This window comes from Aphelocoma coerulescens, chromosome 7 (assembly GCF_041296385.1).
Source record: "Aphelocoma coerulescens isolate FSJ_1873_10779 chromosome 7, UR_Acoe_1.0, whole genome shotgun sequence".
NCBI classification, from domain to species: Eukaryota; Metazoa; Chordata; class Aves; order Passeriformes; family Corvidae; genus Aphelocoma; species Aphelocoma coerulescens.
Window position 1 is genome coordinate 18751717 of NC_091021.1, and position 15019 is coordinate 18766735.

Sequence of the window (15019 nt, forward strand, 5' to 3'; positions counted from 1 at the left end):
TCGAGGAAAATCAATGCTATTCATTTGTCAATATGCAAGTGTTTGAGAGCCAATAGAACAAGAGCTTGAAAAGTAAGAAACTCTAAATTCTCAATCAAATTAATGATTTATAACACAGTATGTACATTACAGATTAATCAATAGAACTCGCTAATTTTGTACTCCCATTATAAAATATTCATGATGTTATTCCACGTTATTACGGTTTTCCTTCCAGAGCAATCCCTCAAGGCAGCCCTTACTGCCCTTTCCCCCGTCAACCAGTTTACGCTGCGGTAGATGCCCTTTCCTCGGGCCTGTTGTCAGGCCTGGGAAGGCCGCCAGCAGTGGCTCCTAGCTGAAGGCCGTTGTGCGTTCTCCCGGGCGGTTTGAGGCACAGCCCCACCGCACACGGCAGTGCGGGCGGGTTCGCGCGGGGCAGCGGCGGCCCGGGCCCGCAGAGCCGCCCCGCCCGCAGAGCCGCGCCCCGGCCCGGCCGCCAGAGGGCAGCCGAGGCCGCCGTGAGGGCGCCGCAGCGGCGCCGCCGTCGCAGGCGGGGGCTGGCAGGAAACGGCCTGAGCGAGGACGGGGGGGCCCTCTGGAGTGATTTCCAGTAATGGCACTTCTGAAAACCTATCTCAGTGCCATGAACCTACCCTTGACCAAACCACGGCCCTGCCCCGGGACAGTCCTCTGTAGTTACCAGTAATTCGGATTCCAAGGAACGCACTGCGTGTTGGCAGAAAGGGGACGTTGCACACAGTGCTTGGCTGTGGGCAGTCACCACTCAGAGCTGTGTATCTTTTTGTGCGGTAACCATTAAATGAGACTTTAACACTTTGTGGATTGTGTAAGCTAGACATGCCCAGACTGAGCTAGGAACCTTGGCTGCATCCATGCTTCATTCGGAAGTGTCCCAATTAGGGAGCAATTAGAGCAAGACAGCCAAAATTAACTCTGGCATTTGTATTATGAGCAATCATGTAGCTTTCTCATTAAGACATCAGTGAAACTTCTCAGAGAAACTTAGACAGCAAGGAATAAATACTTGAGTAGTTCAGGTATTAGCCTGTGTCAACCAAAGAGTCTCCAAATGTTACAGCAAGGATACTGCAACACGTGTATCAATCAACAAGGCTGGTGGAAAGAACATATATGGACCGATTCTTGGTAGATGTTTCAGAGATGTTTATTTCTCCAGCCCATGGCCGGGGCTCTGCCGAGGAACTGCTCCATCACGGGACCCGAGGGTCCTTGCCCGCGCAGGGGAACACAAACCAACCAATGGGGAACGAGGCTGAGCAGGGGCAGGGAAACCCCGTGCCTCCCTCAGGGCCCCTCTCCCAGGGCCACATGGCGGGGGAGGGAAGGGACCCTGACATTTCACCCATTTATTTTTAACAAAAAGAGATTTAAAACTTAACATTGAAAACAACTGGATAAACATAACAAGAGCAGTTTCAAAACAAAATAAGCTACCCTCCTGAGTCTTTAAATGTCCAGACAGATTCTCTGGAACATCTTAAGGCTGACAGAAGGGAGACAGGACTCTCTGGGCATGCTTTGTGGGGAAACTGAGGCAGGAGAGGGTTTCTTCCATTTGTACGTGTTGGAACTCTAAACAACAACAGTTAATTTCTTCCCTCCCCCTCTTTATCCCCCACTTGTCATTGGAAAGGGATTTTTGGGGAAACAATTGGCAAAGGCATGGTTTTGTGAGGGAACCCATGGGTGAAAAAACAGATTGGGAATACACTGGGGGTAATAGGATATAGGGTAAAAGGGAAAGGTGGGATTAGGAAAAGGAGACTGTAGGGACTGTTTATAATGTGGATATTGTCTAACATGACTACGATTTTTAGCATATATACTGCCTTTTACAGAAACACCATCAGGCCCAGTGACCTCTGCTGCTTGTAACCCTTTTCTACCTTGCAAAATTTTGAACTCTACTACTTCTCCATCTCCCAAGCTTGGAATGTATTTTTCAGGGTTATTCTTTTTTAATAGCAGTTCTCTGAATGAATATGTCTTGATGGTTGTCACATCTCATTATAAAACCATAATTTTGTTTAACATTATACCATTTTACTATTCCTAAAACCTTAGCTACAATGATTTTTTCTTCAAGTGGCTGCTGTTTTCTGTCTCGCTGTGTTCCTGGTTTCACTTTCGTTTTTGCTCGCTCCCGTGTTGGAGCTGCCACGGCTGCTGGGGCCGTCAGGGCTGCTCGTGCGTGCGCTCTCTTCCCGGGGTCACATTCGGGGCTGCGCGGGCCAGGCCGGGCCACACCGCTCAGCTCCCTGTGCGCCGCCGCCTCTGTTCTCAGCTGCGCTGCCCCTGCCTGGGGCTGCGCCCACGTCTCAGCCGGGCCCCCAAGCGACGACCCCCCTGAGCCCTGCTCCAGCGCGCGTTTCAGCAAGGCACGGCTCCGCTCTGCCTCCACTAGCCGCCACCACCGCCGCCCGTGCGCCGCTCCTCTCACAGGGCTTGCTCCACCACGCTCTGCGCGGGGACAGGCGGGCACCGCTGGGTCACGCCGCTCCCGCCGCGCCTCGCTCTGCTGCCAACACTGCAGCTGGAGTCGCTCCGCCCGCGCATGGGAACTGTCTCGCTGCTGCTTGGAGAGAGCTTGGTCCACGTGGGCGAGGCTGCACGGTCCCTGAGGCACGCTTCCCTTCACCAGGACACAGCTGACATTGCTCAACAGTCTCGGTAACTAAATAATATTCACAAAAATATTCTTCCATCAGCATATATTTTGACTCAGAAATTAACTGTGTCCAAACAGTCTTCCAAAAGTCTTTGGTAAGAATCAAATCCCAAGAAATGCAGAAAAAGTTCTTAAACAACTGTGCCAGGAAGTGTTTCAGTTCCTTTTGAGCTTGAATTAAGCTAAAATTTACAAATCGTTGCTCAAGAATCTTTTCAAGTTTAAGATAAATGTCCATATGCGGCTCGGAGAGCCAAGAGTCTTCCCACGGTTCCTCCATAGTTTAGAGATGGAATAGCAAAACAAAACAAGAAGAGGAATCCAGAGTTTACTCACAAATCAGTCGCTGTCCTTAGGGATCGGGGATCATTCTGCCCGCATTGCCACCATTTGTTACTACATTACAGTGAGGATACTGCAATGTGTATCAATCAATGAGGCCTGTGGAAAGAACATATATGGACTGATTCTTGATAGATGTTTCAGAGATGTTTATTTCTCCAGCTGCATGGCCGGGGCTCTGCCGAGGAGCTGCTCAATCACGGGACCCGAGGGTCCTTGCCCGCGCAGGGGAACACAAAACAACCAATGGGGAATGAGGCTGAGCAGGGGCAGGGAAACCCCGTGCCTCCCCTCAGGGCCCCTCTCCCAGGGCTACATGGCAGGGGGGAAGGGACCCTGACATCCAAACCGCACAGAAATGCCAGAGTTCCTGACTATTGAAATCGGAAATCCCAGGCCCCAGAACAGTCCATGTTCTCTTGAGATGAAAGGTACCAAATAAGCATTATATAGCTCACATGACAAGTCAAATAGCATGCAGATTATCCTGTGACTCTTAAGAATTCAGACCATAACAAGCCTAGGAAACATAATTTTAGACTACTGGCCTTATGTTAATGGGGTCAAGTGCCCATTCGCTTGTGAGAACATACACTAGAAGGAAAATGCTAAAGCACACTTCATTATTTTATACTCTGTACCTCCTCCTGCTGCCTCACAGTGCCCATTCTTCATTGCTTTTCTAAGCTATACACTTGTATGAAAAAAACAGATCACCAAAAAGATATTTGAGATTTAATTTCTCCTTATTGAACAGAAGGCTAATGGGACTTTTTAGAATCTGATTTATGAGATGTGATTATGCAGCCAAAGAATTAAGGTGGCAGCTGCTTTCAAAGGAGATTGCTGCTGGGAAATGAAGAATTGACACATGAGGTATGTGAAAGATCAACTGGCCTTTTAACTTCCCACAGTTTACAAAGGAGTGACAGGGCCATGCCCTTAAGAAGCCCTTAAATCACAGCAAACATGAAATCAGCCAGTCTTCAAGATATCCCATGCCTGTAAGAATAAGAGTTCAACTGTGTAGGGTCCAAACTGCTGTTTGCTTTATGGGACATAAGACAAATCATGTTGAATTTAGTACTTTGACTATTTCTTTGCTTTTTCTGACCCATACAAATACTCATTCACTCGCATTTACTCAATATTACAGCCAATGAGATCTTGCTAAAATTTTCCAGAAAAAAAATTATCTTCAAATAGAAACTTTCTGTGAAAAACTTGAACCAGAACACTAAATCATAGTTATTAGAGCTTTAAAAAATTATTTATTAGGTTTATTAAGATTACACAAAAATAGGGTACAAAGGAGAGCTACTGTGGAAAACTCTTTATCCCACTAATTATACCAAAAACTTCAAGAATTTTCAAGTAACTGCAGTAATAATTTCACTTAAGCTAATTTTAAGCATGTTGTGTATCGTTACAAGGAAGCCAATATAAAAAGTATAAGTCCAGAATGAGCACAGAAATTCTACCTCAAGCAATAGTTTAAATTCATGTATCACACAGAAGTCTTGAGAGCAAGATTGAGACTGTCAGAACTGTGATCCATGTTTAGAATACAGCAGTGCCACATTCATTGTGCTTAGGGTTGTAGGAACCAAAATGTGTTATCAGTTGTACACATACAACACCTACGGACTTCAAAGGAGTAATCAGCCTGTAGTGGAATAAAGACAGAGAAACCTGCATGTGAGTTCTCTTGGGATTCATATGCTGTGAGGGCTGCAAAAGATGTGATGATGTACATTATTTAAACCAGTGCCTGTATTAATAAAACTGTCCTGTAAAGCAAAGTATTGATTCTCCTCTTCAATGCTAATCAGTAAACTCAGCATACAATAACCTAGCATGAGAGTTGCAGAACAAGTAAGGACTTCCTTCCCTTTTTGCATCATTCTCTGTTCTGTCTTGTTCCTGTGCTCCTCACTAATTCAGGATAACTCTCCAGTTAGTCCACAGGAAAGTCTATTGAAATAAATAAACAAGTTCTAACTTAGTCACAAGAGTATCATCAAGATTAATTAGCAGATGAAGTATAGTTCTTTGAAGATGCAATGCTTTAACGCATTTAATAAATGTTAATTTATTATTGTTTAGATTTATGGACACATCAGGATACTGTGTTAAAACAAAGTTTTGTATGCAGAACCCAGGCCAACATAAGGAATTTCAAGTTGATAAATATCAGGGAAGTACTTTACAGTTGCCTAAGATACAAGGCAGGCTGGGACTCAGACTGTGCTATGTCCCTTTTCAGTACAATATTCGGGTGACAGTAGAACTTGGTGCCACACTAGACCCACACGGCCTGCTCCTTATTCTGGGAGTACAGAAGTACATCAGTGCTTCTTAACAGACCCAAATCAAACTGATCAGCAGGGGCTGAATCACAGACATGGTAAAGAAGGTCTGGCTTTGTGCCCAGTCATAGGAATAGGATGTGTGAAGTGCTAGGCTGGCTTTCCACATACCCACAAGAGCCTGACAGGTTATTTCAGCTCCTCACTGCCTGAAAGCAGCTGTGCTGCCTCTGGGCCTGACTCTGTAAGTGTTCATTTATAACACAAAGCATGCACTTGGAAACTCCAGTGTGCCTTATCCACACTGAATTGCCAGCTCAAATGTCTCACTTTCTCTGGAACATAGTTATAGCTAACGGAATTAATTATTAGATTGTAATTATCCACTTGTTCTTTCACCCAAAATACAAAAGCAGATGAAAGTTCTTATTGTCTATATGTCTAGTTTTGTACTCCTTTATCCTTCCCTGCCAGCTTTGCTGTATTTCAACAATCATAGATTTTCATCAAAGGCTGAAAGAAAAGGTGGTTTTGCTTAGCTGTAGAGCCAGATGAGCATATTTTGACTGTTCAGGCCAAGTTTCATCTTCACAACTTGGTGTCAGCTCTCTCTGCTGAATACAGATGGATATACTGGGCAGGAAGAGCACTGGTTCATGGTCTGCCCCTAAATTTGCTCCATATGCTATTGAAGCCATTTGATTATTATTATTTATTATTATGAAATACCTAGTTTTCATTATTTTACTATGTGGAGTCTGAGGGAAAGCCTGTGAATTTCTAGGAGCAAGGTACTCAATTAAATAACTTCATGGTTTCTATGTCCTCGCAGATGATACCTCAGCAAGAAAATTTGTGATGTGTATAAGGTGGTCTTCCTTAGGACCCTTATTTTCATAATATCAATAATTTCAGACTAAATTCCAATAGATACTATTTTCAACATTGCTTGATCACTATAGGAAATTCACTTTTCCTGGTCTGTTCCCCATTTCTGCTAGGAATCAGTTCCAGAAATCAAATATATCTATTTTTTTTTCTCTGTTGTGTTTTTGTATTGATGCATAGACACTTAAAAAACAAAGTTCTGATGCAATGTAGAGACTCTGATGCAGTGTTGAAGTTATTCTATTTATTTCTATATGTGTATTATTCACGAGATAGGGGCATAAAATCATTTGACTGCACTCTCCCAGAGCTCCTTCGTGATAATTCATGAAACAACTTCTCAGTAGTAGACACTTTTATTTGAGTACCACACCTCCCCTTAGAATTTGAGGTTTTCAAGGGCAAAAAGAATGTGGTACTTAGATTCCAGGCAAATAAAATTCCTGTCATGTGGGTCAAAGGTGAATTCAATAGCCTTTCTTCTCTAGCTTCCAATGCCTTAGCTGTCAGAGTGATTCCTTGTTTGCAAAATTGAGACCTGTAAAACATTATACATATAACAAAATGGGGCATGTAATTTAGTTAGACTTTATATGAAATAATGACTTGTGATCTGCAGTGAATAACGAAACAAGTCTTTTAATTATTTTCTGCAAATTCTTTCAGTCAAGAAGACACACTACTATGAGTGCAATTCAGATCAAATTCACAAATTACTCTAGTGCAAGCAATAATTTCAGAAATACATGCAGTGAAAGTCTAGGACTTTCAGTAAGTCTGTGACTGTCCCTTTTGCATAGGTATTCTTCACTACTCTAAGAACAGGACTGTAGTTGGCATCACAGAAGTCCTATAATGAAAGAGTTCAGAGCTTTATATTTACTTGTACAATGTGATATGGTCTGCTATAGATAAAGATCATACGTGGCACACATTTGCACTTGATAACACATTTACATAGTAATTCATTGTGCAGCTTCATATATATTCAATGCAGCTATTCTATTCATCACAATACAGGAAACAAGTTAATTCTTTCTGCAACATTTGGTTCAAAGATTCCAGATTTAATTTTTCTGAGAACCTGCTGGGGGCACCAACACATCCCCATAAAAATTGAATTATGAAATCAGGCAAATGAAAAAAAAAAATTAATAATTTCTTTATATGGTATAAATTACACAGTACACCTCAGGTTATATGCAATGTTTATAGTCTTCTTTTCACAGCTTTGAAAATACACCTACAATGAAATTTGCTTGCAGGCTTATACTCGCAAATAATTCACACCAAGAATGACCTGAATAAAGCAGGGGCATCTCTAATAATCTATTCTGGCTGAGAAAAAAAGGTGAACCAATTGGTAAGTGGGAAAAGAAACTGCCTTGACTGTGGGCTGGATCCTGGCTGGTACAGACAGGAGGCATTTGTTGGTTTAAAACCAGAGGGTTGAGTTGTGTAACAGGAAACCCGGCTACAGCAGTCACATAGCTAAATAGCAATTGTGAGGTGCTACCTTGTGCATGTAAAAACAACAGGAGAAGACCTGTATGGATTAAAAATATGTTAATGACACCACAGGAGCATAAACCAAATAATTACCTAGTTTGAAGAATGTTGGGTTTTTTCACATGGAAGTTATATTGGTTCTAGAGAAAAGTTACACAAATCTGAAAGCTTTAAGCAGAAACTGGACAACATACAGCAAATTTTTACAGAAATGCTCTGTTTTCTTTGGTGTTCTCTGATTTTCCTGATGGAAGAAAGACTCCACATTTCAGATTCTCCCTTGCCCCCTGAGAGTAGCAATGTTCAGCTGCTTAACAGCAGCAAATTATCTTGAAGTGCCTATTTTTCTAATGCTTCTTACATAGTGGAAGGATGGAAAGGATAGATAAACAAAAGCTAAGAAAAAAAGCAAATGAGAGGCCAGCACAAAAAGAGGATAAGAGTTGATCATCAGACTGGAAAGAGATTGTTGGGTGAGAAGTGCAAAAATTTTTACAGGATCTGAATTTCTTGAGGACTGTGGACAAGAATCTTACTGAGAAAATTCGATGCAGATAAAGAAGTGAAATGAAGTTATTGCCAGGAAAGTAACAGGAGACAAAGACCTCTTAGACACTAAGCAGAAAAAGCTGGGCTTCTAGGAGCAGCCAAGAAATGCAGCAAGGAAGCTGCTCCTCATTGATGTAATGGCTCATCAACTATCTGGTACTTGGAAGTGTTCCTGAAAAGAGAAAGAGAAGTGACAAAATATTGCACAATCGCCAGAAGTTTTTATTATCTTCACATAGCCACAAGTTGCTCCCGACAAGGCAGGGTTTCATTATTGCATTTCATTATTCAGTAATTGCATATTAACATTTTTTGATATTTTGATTTTTGTGCTCTTGTTCTACTTCTAGTCAATGTAACCTGTTACTTTATTCAATCACTTTTATAGTTTGTTTTTTTTTTCAAGTTCAAGTGGAATTCCCTGCATTTCAGTTTGTGCCTGTTGTCTCTCCTTCTGTGTCTGAACATGCCTGAGAGGAGTCTGGCTTCATCTTTAGCTCTAGCCTCTAAGCCCATCCTACTGGGTCCATATCAACAGTGATACCTCTGTATTTCCCAGCACTGTTGTGAAAATTCTTAATATTTTAAAAGCACCTTGATTCTACAGTGTTGATGGCAGAGAAAAATTCATAAAGATATAATTAACCTTGTGGTCACAATAGTTTCTGAACAGATTGCATTAAATGAAACAAAACACATAAGCAACACAGAGGAAAAAAGCTTCACTGGGGAAGTGTAGTCTGTTTGCTCAACTACATTGGAGAAGCATCCTCACAAAAAAAGAAAGGGAATCTTATAGTAAATAACAAGTTTGCTGTGGATAATTTTAATCCAGTCATTTCTAGATTTTAGACTTTGCAATTTTAGTATTGTTAGATACACATCATGTGTAACAAAAATACTGGCCAGCTTTCCCTACTGCATATGAATATTTCCTCTAGCAACCTAGTGGGTGCCTCAGAGGGCTGGCATGGAAGAGGATCTCTGGGGACTATGACAACATAAAGGCTGTTGGATATTCTGAATATCCAGTGAGGGCTGTAAGCATGCTAGGAAGGTCTTCTGAGGGCAATACTGCTGGGCTGCACTGAGAACTAGCCCATCCCCAACCCGCAGGGGAGTAAAAGGACCACAGGAAATCCTGGAGTGAACTGTCCCCATGATTATCACATGATTATGGGATACAGCCCCATCATGAGGGCTAAAACTGGTCAACCTGTGAGCTATTTGCTCATCAAAAATGTTGTCACCCCTAGATATTTTTTAGAAGGACATGCACCCATCCTTCTCCTTTTCCTCCTTAGCAGACCCCTGGAAAGAGGGATTCATAGAAGTACCTATGTTTGGTCTCGTTAGTAGTTTAGCCCCTTAAAATAGCAGCACTTTGTCAGCACACCTTTGCCAAAACAGTTTTTAAATAAAGTATTTAAAATGTTTGGAGAGCTTTTTTATGTTTATGCGTTTTACACAACCTAGTGAGTTTTCTGGGGTGAAATTGATGTGGATTGGGGATACGGATACTACAGGTCTTTCTGCATAGTTCTGGGAAAACACAAAAAAAAGCAAAGCACTGATTCACTTATATTGTCAATCTTTTTCAGGTTTACTTTACATAGGAAATTTTAGGTTTTCAGTTAAGGTTTTGGAGTTTTGAGTGATGTACACTGTATAAGCACACATTGTCTCTGACTAATCAATCTCATTTCACTTTGGCAAAGAGACTGATTTATTCTAGGCTTTCTTCTCCCTGGAAGAGATTATGTTACAAGATACTTCTATTGAGAAGATAGTACACAAATCCACCAAAAATACTTCAGTTAATATTTGCTAGCAGATAAACCAGGGAAATATGCAAATTGTACAAATTTCATTCTTTAAGGCATTTTCAGTTTTGCCTTCAATAAGCTGAGAAACACTATGTCATCTTACTATAGTCTTGTAGAACATTTAGATATTTGAAACTAACATAGCTCTGGGAAAGAAAACCATGAGGATAGCATGCCACTGTCCAGTTACAGCAAAATATCTACTGAAGTAAAAATATTTAAAGAGATGTTATAAAGATTCCATTTACATTGTGCAGCATAGGCACATCTGCTGTACTTTAAATACTTCTCATCTGTGCCAAAGAAATACTATGAAGAGAAAATGCCTTTTTTTGTGCTTTTCCTTTGAGTTTACCCTATGTGAATACAGAAAGAGCCTTTTCAATAGGAAAAAAGGCACTGATTGTGATCACATTTTGTCTTTGCCCTACAGCTGCCATTTGTGACTAGTATGGACATCAAGTCCTGGCTCTTGTTTTCTGGCCTCTTTTAAAAACCTTGAATATCACTAAAATAGTATTGGGCAGGAAGGAAAGGAGGGACAGCATTGTGCAAGACCAAACTAATGTAAAAATGCTGCAGTGCTACACTCACTTCCTTCCAAATAATTGTCAGGCATTAGCTTATTGGTGTTGTTCTTTACAAAGGAAATATTTGATGTCATAGTATTATCACCAGTGATGAAGTGCACCTACGCTGATGTTTATGATACAGCTTTCTTTTGGGGATATGCTTGAGTTTCAGTATTAAGGCCTTGTGCACATAAATTCCAGACTTAGACAGTAGTGGAATGGTGACTTTAGAGTAGTAACTTTAATTACTTATAAGGTAAGGCTCTTACATTTGCTCACTGGAGAGTCTGGAAGACTTAATACAGCTATATTTAGCAGCGACATTTAGTAAGAAGCATCCACTACTACTGACTATGTACTTTAATAATGCAATAGTCTCAGAATTACAGAAAACTCCAACAGGAAGGCAGTCTTCATTCCTTGGGCTGCTTCTGTTACAAACAGGTTACATATTCCCAGATGACACAGGTACCCAGTCTCTTATTTTGACTACATAAGTTTATCCATAAGATATTATTTAAAGCTAACAGATGCATGGGGCACCGGAAGAAGAAAACTTTGAAAGCTTCTGTTTTATATGGATTCTTCTGGGAAGCAAGCATGCAGCAGCAGTCTGACAGGGGATCTACAACAAGCTAGCAGCTCTACTTCTGTATGGTACAAAGAGCACAAGAAAAAGCTCTGAGGGACACAGAAGTTTTGCCATTAACTCGAGTCAGTTTGGAGTAAGAGTGGAATATAGAAGTTACACCAATGAAAGTTATGCAGAAATGGTCCTGTAGATCCTGTCAGCCATAAACGTGGGACATAGAGACAACATTACTAATCACTATGCCGCATGCAGTTTTGGAGAAAGCGGAATCAAATCTTCAATCCATCACCTTAAGGCTTTTGGGTACAAGACTTACAAACATTTGCTTTGTAGGTACAAAAAATGCCAGAATTTTGTTACTATTAACAAGCATTCCAAGAGTATTAATGTGCTTGGTGTAAATCATACTGTTGTGTGATGCTTTTGCACTTGCAACTGCTAGAATGTGAAATCAGATTTACTAATATTATGCTCTAAGGTACTTTGCATGTTCAATTATTTCAAAAGCACAGTTTATGAAAATTATGCTCATTTTATGGCAGAAGAATACTTTATGCCATAGCAGACACCTCAAATACAAGACACTCTACAAAAGGAATTTAAAAGTTATGGGTTTGTACTTCACTTATCAGCATTTGTAGTGCAAGAAGCTTATGAGATTTTTATCTCTTCTTATACTACTTTCCTTCTGCTTCCTTTAAATTATTACTGTGCCTTAATTTAGACTACTGCCTTATGGTCTTGCCATTTTTGTTTTTCTAATTCTAGTTTTAACCAAAATCACTGATCTCCTCATGGTGTAAAAAGTAGGATTTGTATGTAATCTTAACAACAGCTTTTTAGATTTCTCATAAATTAAATAAAAAAAGAACTGAATGTGAATTAATTTGGATGCGTGACCAAGTGGCCATCTCTGCAACGTGACCATTTGTAAAAAGATCATTATGTTATTCTCAATGGTTTTGCTGTTTAATATTCCACTGCAAGAAACAGAACTGTTCTCTCTGTTTCTATCAATGCAAAGTGATTACTTGCTACCTTCTTTAACATTGCCATAAAAATAATTTGCAAAGTGAATTGCATTCATCAGTATGCATGATGCTTTAATGCTTCTCTCTATTAATATAATTAAATTTAACTGGCAAGACAGTAGACAGGAATACTTATAAGTGAACTGCACAGGTATGTATCAAACTAGAAATGAAAAGACCAATGGACTGAGAAATGTGTTGAAGAGCTTAAGTTGAAAATTCCAGAAATCCTCTTCAAAACAAAGTATCTAAAAATAACTTCATTCATTTATGAAACTGGGCTTGTTCAATTCCTGATAAAACAGAAAATCTTCTTAGACTGTCAAACTTAGATAAATCTAAATCAGACTTTGTTTGAAAACGGATCCAACTATCAGCTCACAGGCTGCTGGACAAGAGCCTGTGGGAGGTAAGTGGGCCTTTGGCTGTCACCAGAAATGTTCCGCCTAAATCGTCATTAAAAAACCCCAAACAAACAAACAAAAATGTGCCAACCTTCTTTCCTGCCTCCAAAAGCAGGATTAGAAAGTCTTTCAGTACAAGACCACATTTTTGCAAATAATAGGGAAACAAGAAAAAAATCTGGAAAAATATAGATGGAGAAAATAAATGTCTGTGGCAATGTATGGGGTAATGGAAGGATATTCCTAGATTATTCTAAGCCAAATGCTCTTACTTTACTTATCATTCTAGCTACAAAATTGACAAAAAGAGGATATACAAATTATTTTTAACAGCAGGCAGAGAGTAATTAACATTCTGCATTCATTACTGAAGATATTTGCAGCATTAGATAATTTGAGAATTCGTTCGACTTCAGTGGTAGAGATGGTCAAATTTGTATATACTGAAGTCTTTATGTGATCAGGGGTGTTATTCAATTTTTTTTTTTTTTTGTAATTTCTTTTCAAGTTTTTATTGTTGTATCACTATAAAAGTGATGGTTTAAAAAGTAACAACAAGAAGTCTCTGACATTATTGTCCACTTTATTAGGGCCAAACATGAAAGATACTACAGACGGTAAATCTACTTATCGGTAATTGTAAGCATTTTAGGAATTGAAGTTATTTCATTTAATAAATAAATAATCTCTCACTGTAGAAAAAGAGTGATCTCTAACAATAGTCAAAGGCACCCATCCTGTGAAGATGGTATACAATGATTAGAGTTTCCCTCGTGGTAGATTCAAAGAAGTCAATGAGATGCACAAAGTTGACAACTATCAGACTAAGAAATGACAAAAGAATTGAACTAAACTTAAACTGCAGAACCATCATTAATTGTTACTAGTGTTTCCTATGCAATTTACTGGTCCTTTAGTGTTTTTTTTCTTTTTTAAACTAGTTATTCAGGATGTGAAAGAAGCATTATATTGATATTTCGGGGGGGGAAATGTCAGTGAGATTTCAGTCATCCTCTAGTGTGGGTATAAACACATGGCTTCAGGAGTACTGACACTTGGAATGAGTCAGTTTGTTTAAGGAGGAATCAGTGGTATTTTTAATTGATGTTTTTTAATATATCTGTCATAAGGATTCCTTGCAACAAATACCATAAGCATAAGGATCGTAACTAATTTTGCTGTGAAAGATTCTATCAGGCACTGATTAATATGCTGAATATGCTGTAAGCTATAGTACCTGTTCATTCTTCTTCTCTGGTTTTATGACATTCTGTAGTTGCAGTTTCTGAGCTTTCTCTGGATAAACTCATGTAAAAAAAAATAAAAAAGGAAAAATATTGAATTTACCATGGCTAAAACAGAACACAATTTTACCACGGAAAACTTCATGAAAGATGATCATGCTGCAAGAAAGTTAGAGAATGTTGTTTGTCTCAGACACAAGTTCACCAACTGTATATATTTAAGTAGTTCTCACTGTTTCCATTTGCAGATAAAAAATGTGATCATATGATCCTTTCAAGATAAGCTACCACTAATTTTAAACACTCTGATTAGTCTCTTTTTATTTTTGAAATAGTATCTCACAGGATTTTACTGTATTGAATGCAGCTCCTTGAGTTGTGAAATGCTTCCTGAGAACTATCAAATTCCAAAGATATTTTGGTCATAACAACATGCATGTGTGATATGTCATTCCACCACTCATGTTAATACATTTTTGTCTGTATGTTGTAAATAGCTCCATTTGCTCCTTTTACATTTTGTGGTTTTGCAGCTATCTGAACTGTGAAGTTGCATCAGCTCACAGTACAACCAAGTCTTTTGTAACTTTTTTGACTCCTAACTGCATTTAAATCACTTAAGCTTCAAATCTGAGGGTTGTCTTTAACTCTTAAGATTAATTCTTCCCAGAAAATTTAAGAATAGACATTTTTTTCTATTTTTTTCATGAAAATTTTGCAGCTTAAAATGAGCAAGACGGGAGTCACTGCCAGTCCTTACCTCCAAATATGTCCAGTGAGAAATGGAGGCGTTCTTACCATTTGAAGTTTCAGAGCAGATGGAGTTTGGCTATTCTGATTCAGGGTCACAAGGTTGCATATTTCCCTCCGCTCAAGCCTTGTAACACTTGCTAAGCATTAGTCAGATACCAGGCTTCCGTATGTTGCCCTTAGCAGTGTGGCTGAAAGGAAAAGTAGCTTTTTTGGTAAACTGGGAGAGTGAGCAGAGATTTGAAATTGGCATAAAGTCAGCATCAGTCTCCTGAGGCCATTTGTGCAGTCTGGCTTCTGCCAACTAGTCT